Below are 17,989 nucleotides of genomic sequence, written 5' to 3'. Positions count from 1 at the left end.
GGTCTAGAGCATTATAATTTCCACTCCTCTTTAACTTGTTTAACTGCCCACTTCCTTGCCATCATTTTGAGTAAGTTTATTATAAGTTCCCTCAATTATAAAATCAGGTAAGTCATGTACCTTTAGGAAATGTACCTTTAGTGTTTGGAGGATGATGGTGAGTAGATTTTATTTATTTTTGCTAAACTATTATTATAACACAAAGTAACTACATAGGATATTTTTTTTTTTAGAAAATCAGAATAACTACAACATGCTTTAATTGCTATTTATTAGATGTTGGTGTTGCTGACAGTATTCCCTTTGAGGATGAACATTGCAGAAAGACTGTTAAACAGTGGTACTATCACATTGCATTGTCAGATCTCTGTGTAGAAGTAATAATTCTAAGAGAGATTGATCTGCACCAGGAAAGAGTCTAGAAGGGGCTTCAAGATGATGAAATAGGACACAGAGCTCACCCTCTCCCACAAATGCATCAAAAATACATCTACATGTGAAACAGTTCTCACAGAATACTTAACTAAGCTCTGGGAGAAGATGCCATACTTTCAAAGCTACAAGAAAGATCTCTGTGTAACGGGGTAGCACAACAAAAACAAGACAAAATTGGAACAGGACCTTTGCCTCGCGGAGGGAACAGTGAAAGAGGAAAAGTGCCCTCACCCTGGGAAGCCCCTTCAACAGCAGGGAGATTAGCTGGAACAGAAAGGAAGCTGCAGAGGCTCAGAGGAGAGTGCAGCAGCCACTACGAGGAAGACAGAACAGAGAGAAACTGTGACAGAGGATCCGTGCAGTCCCAAGCCTGAGATGTGAGCCTGCTGGGGCATGCCGGGACTGGGTGCTGAAGCTCAGGATTCAGAGGACACATCTGAGGAGAGGCCTGGGGTTGGTTGTGCGGAGACACCTGAGGGGGTTAGACTGAAACTCGGTGTGTACATAGGATGAGCATGGGCGCACTGTAGGAGCCCTGTTGTTACCGTACCCTCAAGAGGGGAGGGGCAGGACACTGCCACAGCTGTCTCCTTTTTGGCTTTCCCTAGAAGGGCATGGTCCCTTGCGGGTTGCCCCTACGTGGTTGTGGGGCTAAAATTTGAGCCCATTCCCAGGGACCAGGTGGCTTCAGAAAAGCACTGAAATTTGAGTCCTGTCCCAAGAAACTTTGGCAAATTTATGCCATTGGTGCCTCTGTAAATTCAGTGCATCTAGGACATCCAAGAAAACTACTGTGTGACTGGGGCAGGCCCAGCATTAACAGCAGATGTGTGCACGTGGAGGTGGGGCTGGCATCTGAGCTAATCCTGTAGCTCTCTGTGGATCCGAGTGCTTGACTGCATGACTGTGGTGGGTCCTGGTTCCCATGGTTCCCAGTTTCAACAGATCTGCCCTGGTGACTTTGTGAGCACAACGCCTGAGGGACATTAGGGCAGGCTGCCTGCATTCCCATGGCTGAGGCTGGGCTGAGGGCAGTGCCAACAATGGTATACTCTGTGAGCCCACATAGTGGGTGACAGGTGACACCAGAGAGGGCACTTCCTGGTGGATATCTCCTCTGAAGGAATACTCAGTGGCTAGTCTCCCAGCAGAAGTACTCCAGGCCTGCCTACCTCACACAGCTCAGAAACAAATCTGATGGCTTCTGCTCCAACAACTGGTGAGAAGACCCGGCCCCCAACAGGGCTGTGACAACAACAGAACAAAAAGGAGGCCCCAGTCAACACCTAGTGCAGGCTTTTGTTACCACAACATCAATCACACCCCAGTCGAGGGGTAATAGCCAGGATACTTGGAGGAAAAGCATGGCAGGCATTCATACTAAAAACAGCCCTTGCACCAAAAATATTAGATACACACAGGCTGCAGAAGGACACTCAGACATAAAAATAGCCCTTCAAGACTGCGGGAGGTAACTGTTACTCCTAAATACATAGAGTCAGAGGAATGTAAGTAAAATGAAGCAGGGGAACCACTCCCAATTAAGAGAGCAAGAGAAGTCCCATGGAAGAATAATGAAATAGACTTCTCCATTCTACCAGAACTCGAGTTAAAAAAGGAGATAATAAAGATACTGAAGGAATCAAGAGAGGCTACTGATAGAAATGCAGATTACTGTAAAAAGTAACTAGAAAGTATAAAAAGGAGCCAATTTAAGCCAGAAATTGCAATTGCTGAGATGAAAGCCAAACTAAAGGCAATAAATAGCAGACTAAGTAATGCAGAAGAATGAGTAAGTGATCTGGAAGATAGAATAATGGAAATCACTCAACCAGAACAGCAGGCAGATAGACAAATGAATAAAATGAAAGCAGTGAGACCTATGAGATCATGTAAAATGTGTCAATTTGTGTATGATAGGGGTCCCAGAAGGAAAAGAGAGAGAAAAGGGAATCAAATCATATTGGAAGAAGTTATGGCTGAAAACTTCTCAAACCTAAGGAAGGAAACAGATACAAGATACCCAGGTATAGGAAGCACAGAGAGTCCCAAACAAGACAAACTCAAACAGACCTACACCAAGACATACTATAGTTAAAATGGCCCAAATTAAAGAGAAGGACCCCAAAGGCAGCAAGAGGAAAACAAGGAGTTAATTACAAGGGAACCCTCATAAGGCTTTCAGCTGATTTCTGTGCAGAAACATTGCTGGCCAGAAGGGAGTGGAGAGATATATTCAAAGTCCTGAAAGAGAAAAATCTGCAACCCAGAAACTCTACCCACAAGATGATCATTTAGAAGGAGAGACAGAGTTTCACAGACAAGCAAAAACTAAAAGAATACAGCAATACTAAACGTATTCTAAAAGAAGCATGGAAAGATCTCTAAATAGAAAAAAGCAAGAATTTATAGAAAAGAGAAAATCACAATTGGAAATGTGATAACTACAATGAATAGCAGAAGAATAAACATGAAGATGTAAAAGAGGATATCAAAATCATAAAATGTGGGAGAGAGGAGTAATAAAATGTAGATTTTTTTCTTAATTTTTAGAATGTGTTTGAGCCTATATGATTCTAAAGCAAGTAGATATAGGAATGGGTTAACACACTTAAACAGGGTAACCACAAATCAAAAATAATAAATAGAGTCACACAAACAAAAAGAAAAGCATAATGCAAAAGAAAATCATCAAAGCACAAAGGGAAAAACAAAAAGAGAAGCAAAGGAACAAAGAAGAAATACAGAATCAACTGGAAAACAAGATTTAAAATGGTAATAAACACACATCTATCCATAATTACCTTAAATGTTAATGGAATAAATGCTCCAGTCAAAAGATATAGAGTGGCAGATTGAATAATAGAACTAGTGTCTACTATATGCTGCCTATAAGAGACCCACTTTAAGGCAAAGGACACATATAGATTGAAAGTGAGGGGATGGAAGAAGATACTTCATGCAAATCGAAATTACAAGAAATCGGGGGTAGCAATACTCATCAGACAAAATAGACTTTAAAAGAAGACCATAAAGAAAGATAAAGGAAGACACTACATAGTGGTAAAAGGATCAATACAAGAAGAGGATATTACACTCATTAACATACATGCACCCAGTATAGGAGCAGCTAAATTCATAAATGTCAACAGACGTAAGGGAGACATTGATAGGAGACTTTAACACCCCACCAACATCAATGGACAGATCTTCAGACAGAAAATAAGGCAACAAAGATCCTAAATGACACAATACAACAGCTAGGCTTAATACTCTCAGGACACTACATTTAAAAAAATCAGAATACACATTCTTTTCAAGTGCACAGGGAACACATACTCAAGCACAAAACAAGCCTCAATAAATTTAAGAGGATAGAAATTAAGCATTTTTTCTGACCATAATGGCATGAAACTAGAAATCAAGTACAGAAACAAGAAAAAAAATCTATTGCATGGTGACTAAACAACATACTACTAAAAACCAAATGGGTCAGTGATGAAATCAAAGAAGAAATTAAAAAAAAAACCTTGAGACAAATGACGATACACAACTACACAGAATTTATGAGATACAGCAAAAGCAGTCCTAAGACGGAATGTTATACCACTATAGGCCTTCCTCAAAACACAAGGAAATAGTCCTGTCACATTATTGCAAATGTGTTCTCAACTAAAAATAAACTTAATAGTAATGGCTTCTGTGAGTAAAATTGAAACCGATTGAATATGTAAAATTTAGTTAATATTGAGTCATTTATGAACTTCCTGATCACTTCTAGGTATTGCAAAGAGAGGAAAGGCTTGCCAAGCTTCTTTCCTGAAAGATAGGATCTTCTGTGTACTCACTACTAACATCAGAGATACTTGTCCTCATCTTAGGCTACAGTTTGAACATTTAAAATCACCTTATTGCCCAGCTCATGTTTGTGGGAAGCATTCATTCATTTCCAAATTTTATCAGAGAGATTGCAGATCCGTTCTCTCTTACTATCATGTTTCCATCCAGTTTTTTTCATGGCACTGAAGAAGGGCAGTCCGTTTAGGGTATAGGGGATTGAGTGAAATTGACAATTTGAGAATTAAAATCGGCATGAAATGGTTTGGATCGCGGAGTGGTAGAGTTGAAGGGATAAACCAGTAAGGACAGTAGGAGAGGAGACCCACTCGGAACTCTAGGACTTCGACAGGCTGTTGTTAGAACCCAAAGCATGTGCCGTTTAGACCTTTCCATCCCCGTCTCCCCTGCTGCTCGTTTCCACAACTAGAAGTGAAAAGGGCCTGATGAGACCTGGCGCCTCCTCTGTGCCTTAACCTCTCTGGGTTGTTAGAGAACCAAATGAAACAGTTACTGTTCAGCAGTTAGAACAGTGCTTGACACAGAGCTGAATAAAACTTAGCTGTTACACATAAAATTTGATTGCTATTAAATAACATAAATGTTGCTCCTTGTTTTCTCTATTTTGTATTATAGAAGTCTGTAATTCTTTGAAATTGTGTTGTCCCCAATTTTTATACCTCATTGTGCTATAGACTTCTTCCTGCTGCCTCATTTAATGATGTAAATAAAGTTTTATTGAAACACCATGATGCTCATTTGTTCATGTATCATCTGTGGCTGCTTTCACTATAGTGGCTGAGTCAAATAGATGTGATAGAGTATGTGGCCTACAAAACAAAAAATATTTACTCTCTGGGCATTATAGGAAAAGCTTGCCAACACCTGATATTATAGGGTCTTTTGATCCAAAGTAAAAGTGAATAAAAAGTACTCAATTATAGAACAGCTTTCTGAAACCATTATTTAGTCTTCATTTCTTTTAATCTCATATTGAAACAAATGATGTATAAAAAAGGATAACACAGAGTAAGATGTTTATTCAGGTTTTCATTAGTGTTTCCATCAAAGAGCTGATTTTCAAGAATTATTATAAATTAATAAAACATTCTCAATTGCAATAAACTGAATTAAGTTGCATGTTTGAAGTTCCTTTTCTTTCATAATAAATGAAAAACTGCACACATAAAATTTGTGGTGCATTTCTTTTCACTTAGAATAAATACTTACATTTATGCCGTGCAATAGTTTATTTTCATAAGAATGAGTATTTCAGGGCAGCATAGAGCCTTATCAGCTCACAGAACCAACTCAGAACATCATTCCAGGCACAGGGAGTCACTGATAGCACCTTCATCCACAGAGACAGTATATTACTACCCAATGAGAAGGACTTTTAAAGCCAGTCTTTGTTTTAAATATATCATTGCTATTATCTGAATCATTTAGATTCAGAGCCATAATAAACAGCATGAACCCAGGCCTAAGATAAAATTTGTATTTGGATCTAATGTCAAGTGGCAATGTGGGTATGACTTTAGAGAGTATGGTTTCGATTTTGTGTTGAATTTCTCAAAAGTGAATCTGCTTCATGAGTGGGTTTTTAGAACAGTCCCCTTACCGGCAGGGGAATAGGAGACAAGTGTTTTTCAGACAGTAAGGCAGATGGCTCTTTTTCTTCAGTACAGGGTGTGCCAACTAAAAGAGACAGCTACACAAATGTTAACCCCTGAGGGAGTGAAAAAACAATTGCTGTCAGTTGTTCTTTATAACTGTGTAGCTTGACTTCAAATTGATGTGGAAAAAGTAACCTCTTAAGAAAAGTATGTGTTAAACGAGCGAGTGCAGCCTATAATCTCAGTTCTCAGTAAAATAGTGGAAGATGATGTAATTACTTTAAAAGGGAAAGAAACTCTAAGGTCTTACGTTTCTGGGGTAAGGTGGTGGCAGACTACTCGGGCCTGATTATTGCTTCCCAATTCCCTTGGAAAAAAAAAGTTGTCAAGATGACAAACAGGCAATTGTGCTGTAAAGCAAGTGCCACATGCCAAGATCTGGGTAGAAGCTTTCTGACTGTGGTCGGTGGAGTGGATTGAGGCTAGTTTGGGATTATATAGCACTCGTTCTACTTCTGAACTGGAACAGGGAGAATGGCCCCACACAAAGTAGGATACTGTTTAAAAATTGATATGCACAGCATGCCTAAGGAAGCACGTGGGTAGGCTAAGTGGCAAAAGTTGCCATCTGTTGACTTTGAGCTGGTCAGACCAGTGTCCTTAACCTGCCCCTCTCTACTAGCTCCTTTTCATTCATTTTCCTCTAAAAACTAACTCCCAGCATGCAACCCAGCAGCAGGAGGTAGGGGGAGATGGGCGAAGATGCCAAGTGCATGTCATTTAAAGAAAATCTTTTTAAGTAGAAAGAACTGTGAGTGCCTGTGTGTTTCATGTATTATGTACAAATGCATGTGACAGCTGACAGGAGTACCTATCAGAACAGGAAGAGTTAACACTCTCCACCTGTTCACATTAGAAGGAATATCTTGTCACACATCAGCAGTCGAGCTGAGAGTAGAACACATCTCTTATTTCAATCTGAGTTTCAATCTGAGAGGGAGAACCTGCCAGCATTTAGTGGACATTGAGACTAAAGGCATGTTACCCTGTCTGGAAAAACATTAGCTTTCAATAGCCCTCTCTCTTACTAAGGTATGGACATGAAAGATTCCTAGCATGTAGCTTTTAAAAAGATTCTAGGGAACAAGGGAAAGGAAAGAATGACTTTGAAGACAGTGTATCTCTCTGAAAATGACTGCATGTAAGAAACACATTTAGTGTAAATTTACAACAAATTTAGTGTATGTCTCCTGGCGTCTTGAAAAATGATCATGGCCTCTAGTGAAAAGGAAGCCGGAGAGCCCTAAGGAGGAATAGGATGAGATGAGAGTGGCAATGGCAAAGCTGGCTGAAATAAAAGAATGCAAGAAAACCAAAAATTGTAGTAAAGTTTAAAATTTGTATTAAGGCTGTTAGAGGAATTGATACTCCCCCCAAAATGGAAGAGTAGTATGGATGACAAACTTGAGAACACCTACGGAATACAGAGAAGAGGACAAAGAGCTGTAAACATGAAAAGTAGATGCGGAGAAAAGAGAGCAGGTCTTCAACCCCAGAGGTGTTCCAGGGCAGGAAACGAGAGCAGAAAGCAGGGAAATCACGGCTGAAGTTTCCCACGCCGGGGGGAACGTGAGCAGGTATCCAAGGGGTGCCTCAAGGGCTGGCCAGTAGTGATGGGCCTATTCTGGTAAACGGTCTGAACTTTAAGGATAAAACAAGCCCAGGAAATAAAGCATGTCACCTACAAAGAAACTTAGTCTGTGGTGCAGTAATTGTGTTCTGCTGAGTTAAGATATGTATTTTTTAAATGACTATTTTCAGTTGTAAAACATCAGCTTTCATGTACCATCCCTGAAAAGTTACTTAGCTATATATTTCATCCACAGAGGAGACCACTCCTGGATTTTAGCTTATTTCTCTGACTTTGAAAGGAGGACACAAAGTCGTATTGGCTTGTGACCTTTTGGGAATTTGGAATATATGTGTCATGTCCTGTGATTGGAGGTTAGCAGTACAGGCTGTCGGGCTCAACTGAAGCCCACCGGTCAAACACAAAACTGGAAACAGTTCAACTATATGTCCTCTATAAAAGCTACATTTCAAGTAAAGTGACTCAAGGGCTCAAAGGAAAGAAATTGGTAAATGCAAACAGAATATTAAAGTTCTGTTACTGCAAGACAAAGCATTAAAATGGGACAAAAGTAATAATATGAAAAGTATAAGCTGCAATAAAGAAATGACTAATTTTTATGGGATAAATTACATCACAGTAAACATTAACCATTGGGAATGCAAAGAAAAGCAGAGTAATGAGACACTAATGTTTCTTTCTGACATTGTTAGACAGGAGGTCAGGCTGGTAGAGAGTATGAATACTCCAAGGGTGATCTAAGAGAGACACGTTGAGAGCTCTACCCTGCAAGTAGAGGTGATTCCCTTTTTCCAGGGCCCCCGGGGATTTTTCTTCTAGGTCATAAAATCTAAAGTTCCAATAAATTGAGAATAATAGAAAATACATTCTCTAACCACAATGAAGTTTCAGAAATGTTTTATATGAAAATTTAAAACAAAAAGTGTCAAATTCCCATCCTTTCTACCCTCCATCCAGCCATCTCCTAAATAACTCTTGATTAGGTCAAAGAGAAAAGCAAAACTAAAATTATAGAATTTCTGGGAAAAATATAATGGAAAGTGCATAGTAACACTGAGATGCATCAAAGCAGTATATAGAGGAAAATCAGTGTACTTACATACTGGTGTTTCTTAGCAAAAGACAGTAAAAAGCATTTCAGCTCAAAAAGAACATATATGTTATAAAAGAAAATCACGAAGGAAGTTATTAAATATGCACTAGGAAACAGTACAAGTGATAAATTTGTGTTATTTGGAGAAAAAGTTCCAATGTATAGGTAAGACTGTACGTACCCTAATTGAGACAGAAGACAAATATGAAAAATCAGGAATGAGAAAGGGAAAATTTAAAAACACACATATATTTTATATGACTGTATTCATAAATATGAAACCCAAATGAAGTAGAGAATTTTCTAGGAAAGTATAAATTACTAAAATTGACTAAGAGAGAAACCATAAGCACAGTAATTTTAGTGGCAGGAAGTAAAGGCTGTTAAAGAGCTAGCCACACCCACTCCCAGCACGCACACATCTGCACCCAGGTAGGTTCACTGGTAAGTTCTTCCACAGAGATTGCACCTTCAGTACTTAACTTGTTCCTAAACAGAGAGATGAGAAACCCCCCCCACCCTTTTTTAAATCGCCTTGTTGGTTGCCTTTTCAAATCCATTTGTCCTTGCCGCCTTCCTAAAAAGTTTTCTGCCTTTTGTCAGGAATTCATTCCATCCTCAGCTCCATGGGGTTGTCTGTGATCAAGTCTAAGAGCCTAGCCTAAGATGGGAAAGTAATTGTCACAACACCATTTAAAAAAAAAGACTATTCAGTGGGAAGCAAATAGGCTTTTCAACAGGTGGGACAGTTGGATATCCATATGCAAAAGGATGAATCTGGAGCTGTGCCTTGTACCATACACAAAAATTAACTGAAAATGCATCACAGACCTACATGTAAGGGCTCAAATGACAAAACTCTTAGAAGATGGCATAGGGTTTAGGCAAGCGCTTTCTTAGATATGACGTGAAAAGCACAAGAGATTAAAAAATTGATAAATTGAAGTCCATTGAAATGGAAAACGTTTGTGCTTTAAAACACACCCAGTTGCTTCTTATCACCATTTTGCAACTAGGAGGAGTGCCAGTCTGGGGACAAATCTAATGTCCTGAGGATGGTGGAGCGGAGAGAGGGCAGGAACCGGGTTCTTGAGAACATCATTGGGCTCCCACACTCAGGAGTCCTAAAACTGGGTCCGCCTCTGTCGTGATGGTTGTGAGATGGTCAGTTTACTTACTGTGCAAGTTGGGGTTGGAGTCTTTGTTCCTTGCAGCTGGTCATCCTGAGTGACACACACTGCAATAAAGGTGAGCTAGCTTCGGAAGACAGCACCTGATGTAGGATGGCCTGCGTTGTAGGCTGCATTGGCAGAACTGAAAATGTGTGAGGGAGATGGATTTTATGTCAAAATACAATATTACCTAAATCCTAATATTCTAGAAATTTCCATATTGTGGCTACATTCCCAATTAAAAAATACTTTGTAATAACAAAACATAGGAAAAAGAAAATTGCAGGATTTTGATGATGAAAATTAAATTTTAGAAGTAAGAATTCAGTTTATTTCAAAAAATATCAAGTGGAATTTATTCTATTTAGTAGTAATGTAACTGAAATTATGAATAAATTCATGGAGAAAAACCATATGTATGTCTCAATAGAGGTTATTTGATACAATTTCACCTTTATTCCTTATTTTGAAAGGAAAACCCTTAGAAAAGAAGGGTTGAAGGGTGCTTTCCGTGTTGTCATAGACAAAGATGTCTCCAGTTAATAGTTTAGCATCGTTTATAGTGGAAACCCTTGGAACACTTATTTGAAAAACCCAGATAAGGTTGTTATTAATTCCATTAAAATGTTTCCTTTTGTGTGACATAATGTTATTTGACAGTGAAAAATAAACAGTAAATGACAAAAGAAAGCAAAATTGTAATTTGAAGTTATGACTAGAAAAACAAAAAAGGTAAACTGACAAACTATTAGAAGCAATTTGCTATGGTGCTTATACAAACTGTGCAAAATTCAGTAACTTTCTTTTATATGAACAGTAACCATTTAGAATAAGTAACAGAAAAATCCATTCACAATCGCAAACTCAAGAACTTGAAATACACTTGATAAGAAGTGTAAGTGACTTATGTAAAGAAAACCATAAAGCTTAAAAGGGACATTAAAAAAAGACCTGAAAGAAAGTCATACCTTGTTTTTACATGAGAATAGCAAACTTGGTGAATTTCCCTTGGCCTGTAAATTCAGTGTAATCCCAATTCAAATTGTAGTGGAATTTTTAAAAACTTGTTCAGTACCAGTAATGGGAATGATGGAAGTCTTTAGATTCACTACCTCGTGTGATTGACAGTAGAGGCTGGATCATTGGGGGAACTTATCTGAGTCCGGCATCAGGAGATCCACTGTGGCCTCAGGCGGTTCACTCTTGAGGAGTAAGGCCACCTATTTAACTGCTCATAAGTTCTCTACTTGGAATATGTTCATTCTCTGGAAGGTGTATGACTTTCCCCCCGTAGTTGTGCACAGAGGGACAGATTGTCGTCAGCTGCAGTGACTATCCAAAAGACGCTTCCCCGTGATTGACTTTCTGCCTTCTTCCAGCTGTCTTTGGGGAGTCTGGCTGCCTTACCTGAACATCTTAACCACTCACAGCCCTGGCACCAGTGCAGTCTAACTTCTCCTCTGAAAGCTGTCCAGCGGCTGCCTGAGGAACTGTGTGATCTTCCTCTCACGTACTTCCTTGGCCACTATACTACATGTCACCCCATTTCCCTACACTCTAGCTTTACTGGACTTTTTTCAGTGTTTGGAACAAATCAGGTTCTTCCCCACCCCAGGCTCTTTTCTTATGGTATTCCCTCTGCCTAGACCAATTCCTAACCATTCTCCACTCCCCCACACTCCACTCCCCCACCAAACACTTGATCAACTGATTCATCCTCCAGGTCTCAGATTAAGTTGACACTTCAGAGCTTTTAAAATTGACCTTTTAAAATTGATAAGGTCCTGTTGTTATGTTCACTGTTTCAGCCTCTGTGCTTTTCTTTCATAGCATTTACCTGTAATCATGTATTTATTTTATGTGATTTCTTTATAGTCTGTCACCTGCCCTCAGAGGACAGAGACTGTCTGCTTAGTTCACTGTTGTAGGTCCAGCACCTAGATGGTGCCTGCCACATAGTAGACATTCAATGTGTATTTACTGGCAAATGAATGAATGGACAGTAACTTAAAACAAGTTTCACGAGTAGCATAATGTAACATGTCTAATGATGGTACACAGGCATTTTTCTTACACAGTTTCTATCACTGTGTATCACATTGTAACCCTTAACACTGTTTATCACAGAAGCCAATCTGTCTCATGTCTCATAAAGTTAATTTGAAGTTCACTTGCAAGAACAGATATTTATGAGTTGTTGAAGAAAATTTTAGAAAATGAATAATGAGGGCAGACTTGCCTTTAATAAATTTATGATAAAACTGTGACTATTAAATCATCATAATATTGGCCCAGGAATAGACAGAAAAATGAAATAAAGGCTAGAAGTAAACGAAGCAAATATGGGGTTTTAGTATAGGTCCAACATATTCCATGTTAAATTAATGGAGAAAAGAAAGGCGGTAACCAGCCTATAAGATAGTGTGTGACTTGCAGGGTTAGGTCATGAAAGACGTCGTGACCTCTGTCTTGTGCTTGCTTGGGTCATACGCTCTGGGGGAAGCCAACTACCATGTCTTGACACGCCAGCAACGCTATAGAGAGGTTCATGTGGAGAGGAGCCGGGGCCTTGGGCAACAGCCAGCGTCCACTTGCCAGCTGTGTGAGTGGGCCGTTCCTGGAAGTGCACCCCGCAGCCCCAGTCAAGCCTTTAGGTGACTGCAGCTCTGGGTGACATCTTGCCTGCAGTCGCGTGAGGATCACCAAACCGGAATCACAGTGTGCAGTTGCTCCCAAATGCCTGATCTACAGGAGCTGTGTGAGATGAAGTTTGTGTTGCTGTAAGCAGCTAAGTGTTGAGGTGATTTGCTACACAGCAACAGGTAACTGATCAGATGGATTCTTCAATAAATGGTGTTGGGATAGCCAGCCAACCAGTCAGCAATTGGGGGAAAAAATAAGTTGGATTCTTACTCTATGTCTTTTATCAAGAAAATTTCAAATGGATTAAAGATTTAAATGTAAATGGGAACCATTAATGTATTTAGGAGAAAATAAAGCTGAATATTTTTATATCTAGGGGACAGGAAAGGATTTCCTAATTATGAATTTGCACTCTCCAAACCATAAAGTAAAATTCAGAGCTTCTTCATGACAAAGAAACCTTATAAACGAGGGTAAAAAGTAAAACATGAATTAGGAAACCATGTTAGTGACCTGCATTATGAAAGTCGGTACCTCTTAAATACTGATAACTCTTGAGCATCAAGAGTTGATGAGAAGACTCTATAGATGGGATGGCCAAGGACACAAATGGGCAATTTGCAAAGTCACGTCAATAAATGCATGAGCAGTGGTTACCTGAGAAGTGTAATTAAGAACAGTGAACAATCACATTTTACCTACCAGATTGGCAGAGATTAAAAAGAATAATGGGGTTGAAAAGATTCCTGTGTTTGCAGGAAGGTTAGAAAATGTGGGTGGGGAATGTAGATTTGTCTAACTTTTCTGGAGGGCAGCCTGACAACATGTCTCAAAACGCAGATACGAAGTGAGTGCACCCTGTGACTCGGCGCCACTACGGGTGTGAGTTTGTCCTAAGCTACGGAAAGAGGTACATGTTATTCCGAAATCCCGAATCCTGACGTTTGGCCTGGTCGGGTTCCTGTCTTTGTTTCTTTCCTCCGCCTCTGTTGTCTCTGTTTCCTGCTCGGAAGTTCCTGTTGGACCCTCCTGGACCTGTGCTCTGCTGCTCAACGTTACGCTCTTGTTTTCCAAATCTGGTTTCTTCTCTGTTTAGTCATTTCCTTAATTTTAATTTCTGTGTTGCCAACTCTCTCTTCTGCCATGTTTTTTCCCCTGACATTCAACTCTGCTTTGAAACTTTCACTTTGGCAAAATTAATTTAATTTCCACAAATACCTTACTGTTCCTGATAAATTCTTTTTTCTAAGAGTCTGTCTGTGATGGGTACAACAGCTCTTGAATCTCTCTAAGGATACTCACTAGAGTTTTTTTAGGAATTTCTCTTCAGATTCCTTGACTATGGCTGTTTCTCCCAGGGTCCTTCTCATGCTGCTAGATTGTCCCCAAGGCCTGATGCTTCTTCGCTAACCGCTCATAGGTATGAATGAAGGACTAGGTGAATTAGTGCTAACTGCTCCAGGTTTCCTGTTCAGGGATAAACTTTGTTTTCCCTTGAATGCAAGGGTTCCCTGCAGCCTCCATGCAGGGTGTGGACCGTGTTGCTTGGCATGCTTCCCTGTTGGGTGCCATGTGGCTGGAGAATCAGCTGGCAAGCTGGATTCTCTCCGAGTCGCCACCGTAGGAAGGACTTCACTTTGTCATGAGGGCGTGAGTGTCTGTCCCCAGGCAGGCTGCGGCTCTGCCCCGCTGCTTCTCCTCACCCTCCATCCCGGTCTCTTGCGCAGGTTCAGAGCTCTCTTCCTTCTGTTCAGGCTGTAACTTCCATACTAGTGGCTCTCCTCAGATAAACCATCTACTTTGAGCTGCTCTTTCACTGCCGCACGGAGGGCAGAGGGTTAAGGGTGGGGTGCTCACGAGTCCAGCTGTTCCCAGCTCTACTTTTTAATCAACTCACTGTCAGGCCACTCTTGTTTGTCTCTGACCTGGAAACTTCTCTTGGATACTTTGAGAACTGCTCTAGTTTTCTGTTTGGGTCCACAGTTACCATTGCTATGTCTTTTAGAAGTCCCTCGTATTTTTGGTCCTGCAGTTTTTCTGATTTCCAGGCATCCATAATATATTTAATCCGCTGATGGCACTATTTTTTGTGTTCCAGGATTCTTTAATTTTAGAAGCAAGAGTCTTTTCTGTCAGTGTATGAGGCCTTGAGTGGGAGGGAAAGTAGTCACTTGTGCTCAGATGCCCTGTTTTTGTTTCTTTGTTTTTTTTTTCCAGTGGGTTTGTTATCTCCTGGAAGTTCTCTAAGTACATTTATTCTAGGATTTCATTTGCTTACTGTATTAACAGTTTAGTAGGGGGTTAGGAGTGTGCACGTATCCCTGTCTTAGACATGAGGGGACACTGAAGTCCTGGTTAGGATTCAGACCAGGCTCTCTGACTCCAGGGCCCGTCCTTGTAACTCCTTCGCTGTCTTTTCTGGATGTTAGTTTTATGCCTCTTGTTCATGCTACTTGTTTACCTCAAACATCAGGTGTTTCTTGTATTTCTGCTCACGTCTGTCAATGAGGCTCTGTGACTGAATGTGTTTCTTCAGCTCAAGTGAGAATCCCCCTCACCTGGTGGCAAATGTAGGCTCAGCACAGGAGCTCCAATGCAGATGACTGTTCAGGGCTGGTGGGCCATGCCGTGGGGCGGAGCGTTCACTTGGCTGTGCTGCTGGGGGAGACCGCTCTGCTCCACTTCGTGTGTCCCCTTGTGGGCTTGGCTGTCTTCTCTGTTAGGAAGCTGTGCTCAGGCCCACCCACCCCTGCCCTGGAGCAGGCGTCAGAGTTAAGCAGTTGAAGTAGGGGGACTAACTCCGCACTCCTGCCCTCCGGTTAATTACTTGGCAGATTATCTGGGGCCAGCTCCCTCTCCTAGCCTGCACTGCACTGATAATGGGATTATTCTGAGCTTCTGCTGGAGAAACTTTTCAACTGTCGCAGATTCCTTACATTTCCTTGGATTTGCCATCATGCTCCCATCAAGTTTAATGTTTCCAGAAATTTACTCATGTGTTCATTCCACAGATGTTTATGGAGGGCAGTGTGTTGGGCATTAGAAAAGAATGATGAACAGAAAGAGAAGCAACCCACCATGATGAATTTCATGGGTAGCCTTATGGGGGAGACTGGCATTAGGTAGACAGTTGACGTACAGGAAGTGCATGCTCCTGAGGGAAAGCTGCGCCGCGCTGCGGAGGCACGTGAGAGGGCCGCCTGGCTGGGGGAGGGACTGTCACGGGGTTCTGCCTGGAGTGAGTGACAGCTGACCTGAGGTAAGAAGGAAGAGGAGGAAGGACTAGGTGAGGAGGAGTGAGGACAAAAGTGTTCCAAGCAGAGGGAACAGGAGGTGAAGGGAGCTTACAGATAAAGGGGAACGTGGGCTGCTGGGTATTTACTTGCTATGAATTTATTTTCATTATGTATTTATTCTCCCATTTCATGGGATTTGGGAGGGAGGAAAAGTTAGGTCAGCTATCTTGATTGAACCAAGGAGCCTCAAAGAATAATGACCTGGGGAAGTTTTATGATATAAGCAAAAAAATGAAAAACCATGAAAACTTGCATATTGTACGTGCCGTGTGTGTGTGTGTGTGTGTGTGTGTGTGTGTGTGTGTGAAGGCACGGTACCATTACCAGAAAAGTTACCACTGGGGGGTGGGATGGCATTTTTTTATGAACTTTTTTTTAACATTTCTATTTTATTTTCAATTTTTTTCTATGACTGTGGGTTGCTTTTACAATCAGAAAAAATTTTCTTAACAGAAACTGATGTTTATCTTACAGTTTGGCTTATAATGATATATAAAAAAGCAATTTGTGAACAGGTCAAAGGGAGTATCAATTGCAATATCATAAAGATTAATATGTACTTAATGGAAATGACATATAGCTGGTAGCAAAGCTGACTCATGCGATAGAAGAAAATTACTTCACACTTAAGAAGTCTTCCTAGCCTCTCATGATATACTTGCTTTAACGCTGTTAAATGGTTCATAGTGATCAAAGGCTTTAAATCTTTGTATCCTACAAAAAACATTTTAAGAATTATAGAAAAAATATAAATCTTCGATACCTTGGCATTGGAGCATCTGCAGAATAGCATTTAGATATTCAGGCCTAGAGTATGTGTTTGAGGACTTGGCAGTTTTAATTTGGCCAGCTTTGGTGTAGTATCCATTGGGACTGTATTGAGCTGCAAGTAGCAGAAACACACAAAAAATTGCTAAGTAATTTAGAGAGAGCAAGCTTTAAATTTAATTTTAACTTTTACATTTTACTTTCTAAAATTCAGGACAAGTATGGTACTTTTTTTTATTATGCCATAAAGGAGTCAGGCTCTCTCATCCTGACTTACGACCCCTTTAGTATGGCTAATGACTTCATGATAACAAGGTGGCTGCTGCATCTCTAGAAATTGCATCTGTGATCCAGACAGGCAAAAAGAAGGAGGGAAGAGGAAGGGTATTCCAGTTGGGTTTGTCCCTTTTTATCAGAAAAGTAGTAGCTTTCATAGAAACCTCACCCATTGGACTACCATTTGCATATCACTGGCCAGAATCCTGTCACAGAGCCACCTTTAACTACAAGGAAACCTGAAAAATCAGGCTTTTGTTCTTTGTTTTTAAACTAGAGTGCATTGCTCTTCAAAAAAAAAATCAGAGTTCTATTAATAAAGGAGAGGATGGATGCTGGTTAGGCAGCCTGCTGTGTCAGCTACAGGAGTTGTTTGCTTATAGATGGTAATTGAAGTCAAGAGCGTGGTTAAGACTTCTCGGAGGGAATACTCAGAGTAAGAGAAGAGAATCAGTGAAAGTGTCCTGAGGAACTTCAGTGTTGAGGGGGCAGGGGAATGTATGTTCTCACAGGGCACTGAGGTGGGACCGTGAGTGAATGGTAGGAGGGTGATCACCTGGAGGAGACAGGAGAAGGCAGAGTTTGCATCACCCTATGTGCTGGTGAGTTAAGTACGCCAGGAACTGGGGCATGAACTTGAGGTCTGGCAAACGGAAGCCATGGGTGACCTTGGAGAAAGCATTTTCAGTGGTGGCTGTGGGCTATGGAGTGAAGAAGGAGTAAAGTAGTGACAGAGTAAATGACTCTCAAAGGCTCACGGATGCTAATCAAAATGGGAGGGCAGAGAAGGGAGAAGAGCGATGGGAAGGAGATACTTGCATTTAAGACAAGGGACACTAGACCATGGTTCAGTGCTGAAGATGTATGAGAAAGGAGGTTTTCTGTAGAAGAAGTGTATTTCCCAAGGGTGATGGATGGTTTGGTGGCAGAGACATGAAAGGTAACCTTCTAACAGCTCTGTCTTCTCTGGGAGATGAGAAAAGATATCAGCTGTGTCAGGAGAGCGATGGCTGACCTGGAGACTGAAGAGGAGGGGCAAGACCACTGATGAATGTTGTAGAGAATTTGGGAGAGAGCAAAACGTGGGCAGTGGGCTGCTTTAAGGGCCCAGTCGTGGGCAGAGAACGTGAGCTGAACTGAGATCAGCGGTGCCTGTCTGCGCAGTGCCATCATCTTACAGAGAAAGCATTTTTAACAATTTG

General features: G+C 40.9%; 1 protein-coding gene across 2 annotated transcripts in view; it reads left to right on the top strand.

The window, feature by feature from the left end:
- The window catches only part of SDK1 (sidekick cell adhesion molecule 1), a 719,511-nt gene that overhangs the window by 70,482 nt on the left and 631,040 nt on the right, over positions 1 to 17,989 (top strand). The window lies entirely within an intron of this gene.

Source organism: Vicugna pacos, chromosome 18 (genome assembly GCF_048564905.1).
Source record: "Vicugna pacos chromosome 18, VicPac4, whole genome shotgun sequence".
In the NCBI taxonomy this organism is placed as follows: Eukaryota; Metazoa; Chordata; class Mammalia; order Artiodactyla; family Camelidae; genus Vicugna; species Vicugna pacos.
The sequence above is the reverse complement of the archived record's forward strand: the minus strand, read 5'-3'. Positions and strand labels throughout refer to the sequence as shown.